The sequence below is a fragment of the Sciurus vulgaris genome, assembly GCF_902686455.1.
Source record: "Sciurus vulgaris genome assembly, chromosome: 7".
NCBI classification, from domain to species: Eukaryota; Metazoa; Chordata; class Mammalia; order Rodentia; family Sciuridae; genus Sciurus; species Sciurus vulgaris.
The window spans coordinates 17,061,499-17,066,423 of NC_136467.1; positions in this window are offsets into that span (position 1 = coordinate 17,061,499).

The following is a 4,925-nucleotide window of genomic DNA, read 5'->3' on the forward strand; positions in this document are numbered from 1 at the left end:
GTCTTTGTGACACAAAAACATGGATGGGGTGGGTAAATGGAATGTTCTAGTTGCATAGCTGTTACTGTGTTCCAGAAATAAATCACTTTTACCACACCTGGACTCCGTTGTCAAGTTGTGTAGCAGTTTCTAGGCAGGCTCCCTCCTCACGGGCTTTTCAGTCAATCCCGTGGGTGTGAGGCCTGGGGCCATGGCTGGTTTCACAGCTGCTGTTCAGTGTTAGTCCTCCCTTGGGAGTGGATGTGAGAGGCTGAGTCCACTTTTTTCCCTCCCTTGGAGAAGGAGCCGTGGGAGGCACACACCTTTGCTGGCTGCTCAGCAGACTGTCCCCAAGGACACAGACCTAATTGCTAGACTTTCAAATCCTCGTTACAGACCTATGAAGCAGTCTCTTAAAGCAGCTCTTCTTGTCGCAAACTGCAGCAGAGTTCTCGCCTGTCCCGTCAGAGGAGCTCAGGCTGTCCGGTGTTGGCCCCAGCTCAGCCTTCCCAGAGGACTCTGTCTGGAAGGTGTGAGGCCAAATTGCAGAATGCTGGGGGTTCAGGGGTAGAAGCAAGAAAAGCCTCTTTTGGGCACTGTTCCAAATAAAATGAATTCTAGCTTGGAGTTTTCATGGAACTCAAATGGAGAGCAATGGGCCAGCTGTCGGACAGGGTGGGTCCAGTTTGGAGGAGGCCACAGCTATGCTGCATTCTGGGAGGAAAGTCCACTTATGGAGGTGGGGTGGGAATGTGGGAAGGTGAGTGGCATTAAGGAATATAGAGGACACAAGATGGGGCCAAGGGAACAGAGGCCATGGGAGCTGGAGCAATTCACGTGCATCACAAATCCCACCATGAGGAACTGCATGGAGCCAGGACCAGCTACATGATTTGTGGGGCTCTGTGCAAAATTAAAATGCAGGGCCCCTTGTTCAAAATGATTAAGAATTTCAAGATGGTGCCAGCAGAACAGCATGAGGTACTTCTAAGTGCAAGACCCTGCGTGATCACTGCACGGGCCTGATGCCTGTGAAGCCAGCCTCCCTGGAGTCACCAAGATAAGCAAAAGAACATCTCAATTTCTACAGTGTGTTCATAGCAAAACATGGGTGAAAGAGGTCAGAGCCCAGGAGGCGCACACCTAATAGCTAGGGAAGCCGTGAGCTCTGGGGACGGGCCTCTACTGGAGGTTCTGCCCACTTCACTTGCCTGAGGACTGAGGGGCTCCCCGGGCCATTCCTGCCCACTCCTGATACAAGGGGCTAATGGGCAGGACTGTAGGAGCTTGGGAAAATCCCAAACTGGTTCATCTACTTCCAAATGGGTAAGAGATGCCTAAAACTGGCAGCAATTATACAGTTTGTATTAGGCAAGTTTCTTTGGCTACAACTGTGGTTCACCAAACCAAATGGCAGGGGGCCAGGGATGGAGGCAGCTGTGGGGTTGGCTGGAATTAGCTGCTGGAAACCCTGTAAGTCGCCTCTTGTCTGTTTCCTTCTGCACCTGTTTCTTTCTGTTTATTGTCTCCTTCTAAGCTTTCCCACACACAATGTGGGCCATTCTGCTGGCCAGCACATATCCTTCCAACTAGAGGATTTATGGGGCAGCTCCAGAGAAATTTTGGGGAAGGATTTTGATTGGCTTAGCTCGGGTCATGTGACTATCCCTGGGCCAGTCACTGTGGGATGAAGAAGCACTCCATCAATCCAGTCTGGGTCTCACACCCACCTCTGGCTAGAATAGGGGCCTGTGTTGTGGTTGTGAGCTCTGCACAAACCCACAGGAGGACTGCGGTGCAAGAAGGGGATGAGCAGTTCTCTCAAAGAAAGGGGGACATTGTTCAGGCAGACAAAACACACACCCACAATCATGTTCAAACCTGGGGACCAGGCCAAGGCCCCCACTCCTCCCCCTCAGCTCTGGTCTGTTTGAGGAAGAAGTGCTGGGTTAGGAAAAGCCAGTCTGCCCATCCACAGCACAGCCTTCCTTGGGGAAGTCAAAAGGGCCTGCTGTGGTGGAGCCTGAGTGTCATCCTGGTAATCGTGCCAGTCCTGGGCCCAGGGCCAAGTGAGCACTTGGGTGAACACCACTAAACCTCTCAGCATGGAGGAAGAGGCTCTTCAGGCCCAAAGCTGACCTTGTTCCCTCCGACTCACTTCTGAACAGGGCTCAGAAAGCTCTTGGAATCCTGGAAGCTCAGCCTGGTGGCTGGAGGCCCAGCTGGAAATCAGGGGCTGGGGCCTGTCCCAGCTCAGGAATTAATTTGTCCTGAGTTCTATCTTCATGGAGGACACACTGAACCTAATTTCCAGAAATTGGAAAGGTGCTGGGTAAATAAACAAAAAGGGAAATGGGCACAGTGCTCAGGAGTCAAGTGAGTGTCATGCTTACCCTGGCTGACTGGCACTAACATCGATGGACTGGCTGACATTGATTCAGTGACATTGACCCAATGACTGACAAGTGGCTGGATGACGCTGACAATGACTGACCTACAGACACTCACTGATTCACCAACTGATTCGGACTGGCGTTGACTGACTGGGTGACACTGATTGATGCTGACTGACAAGACTGAAGTGTGGGCAGCACCTACAGCTATTGGGTGTGGTGGTTCAAACTGGGATTAGCAAACTGTGAAGGCCCTTCTTCCTCTGCAAACTGACTCTGCATGCAGAGTATCTGTGATCACAACTGACCACAGCAAGCTCCAGTAGAGGCCTCCTCTGATGCTGTAATTCAAGGAGGCAGTTAGTGAGTAAAGTTCCCCTTCAGTAAAGCCCAGGAATCACAGGAGGGGGATGTGGTTCCTCTTGCCCTGTCTGACTCCTTCCTCTCTCTCTGAGACTGTCTCCAGCTTTCATTTCCTCAAGGCTCCTGCTTCATGCAAAATCACCTACCTGTCAGCCCTCTGGGCTCCATGTTTTGCCCCAACATAACCCCTTTAGGCCCTTCCTCCTCGGTCCCACCCACCTGGCCCACAAACATCCCCATCTTTTTGAGGCCTCTTGGTCCTTCCTCCTGGAAGTCTGCACTGCCATGCCAGCACTGGAACACCGCCCCTCTGGAACTGGAACACTGCCATGATGCTCTGGGGCACCCTTACAATGGCTCTGCTTTGAATGGCTATTTGTTGCTCATTGTTGGCCTCTTCAACAATGGGGTGCTTGTCTTAAACTTGTCTCTTCAACAGCCCTGTCGGTCAGGACCAGGGAGGATACATTACAGAAACAACAAGGTCCTGGATCCCGGTGGTCAGGACCACGGAGTTTATGTCCTCTCGGTGCTGCATGCTTTTCACAGGGTGGCCAGGGCCGTGCACAGGGAGCTCTGGGCGATGGGAGGCTCCTGATGGGAGGAGAACATTCTTAAATGTGCACCATTCCTCAAAGTTTCTGCCTGATCATTGCTGCTTCCATGTCATTGACCCTAACAAGTCATGTGGCAGCACCTAACTTCCTGGGGCAGGAAAGCACCCTAGGACTGAATGTCTGCATGGGGTAGACATGCTCGGAGAGCGTTCTCATGACGATGTATGTGTGGTGGCCTAGAGGGAGATATGTATGGCTGGAAACCCCAAGGGAAGAAGCGGGTTCCATGAAACACGGTACCTCTGTCAGCTGCAGCGGCTGTCACACAGAAGACCCAGCACATTTGGCTCCCTTGGCCACAAACACTCTAAGTCATTAAAATATTGTATAAGGACCTTAATGACATCGAAAGAATTGAGCATATATTGTGAAGCAGGAAGGTAGGTTATAAAAAAGAACACCATATGATCTCTTTGTTATTACAAATACATATTATATTTATAGACAAGAACCAGAGGAAATTCCCTGAAAGATTGTCAAAATAGAGCTGGATGGTGGGATTATGATGGCAGGTGACCTTTCCTCCCTTTTGGTTTCTATTTTTATAGATCTTCTACAGCTGATCATTTTGGTGACATGAAAAAAAAAATCCTTGCTGAACAATGCTATCTTTAACAAATATAAAAAACACATTCATTATGCAGAAAATTCAGGCATTTTGAATTGCCGTCTGATAACACCAAAGCATGAATTCTTCCACACTTCTTTCCTTCTCTCCAAACATGTATGTTTAACTGAGAGAAAATTCTCTTGGGCCAGGTTCCTGGTCACCCCTGGGCTAATGTCAGTCCCGAACCTATGTGAGCAGCAAGCCTGTTCCCCTGCTGCGAGACCTGTGCAGGCCCTGGCTCCTGGGAGGGCTGAAGGATCCCAGAATGCCACTCCCAGAGCAGCACAGGCCTTGGCCATGTGGCTGTTCCAGGGAAGACGCATCACCCTGTGGACCCTAGGCCCGGAGGACTGTCCTGAGTGAGCTCGTTGGCCTGGGGCCTGAAGGCCTCGTGCCTTGGACCAGGAGGATGATGGCGTTTCCCAATTCCCTGCTGTGCTCTTTGAGTTGATCCTGTTCCAGGGAATTCTTTTGGCCAAGTCGTTTTCAAAATAACTCTTCATGATCTGTTTGGTGCAAATGCAGTTGATTTATGGCTTTGCTGACCTTTGAGATGTTGGCAAAGCCCAGCCGAGGCCCTGGGGAGGTTTTCCTTTGCTTGTTTACCCAGAGTGATTTAGGAGCTGTCCTGCCGAGAGGGCTCCCTATTTCTTCCGCCCCAAGACCTGACCTCATGGCTCCTGCCACCAGGTTCACACCCTGGGCGGGACACAGTCTCATATTTTATACAAAGTGACAGTTATCCTTTGGATGCCCTGGATCACATCCCTCCTGTTCTTGTAACCCTTCTATGACTCCCCAGTGAGAGTCCCCATAGCTGCTGCCCTGCCACCGCCACCTGGCTGCTTCTCCCCTTCTTTTAGGTGCCTGCCTCTCCACTGCTGAGGGGCTGAGGAAGAACGGAATGAATTTTTGTTATTTATTCTGATGGATGAACCTCATTAGAGAGTCCTGAGTACAACC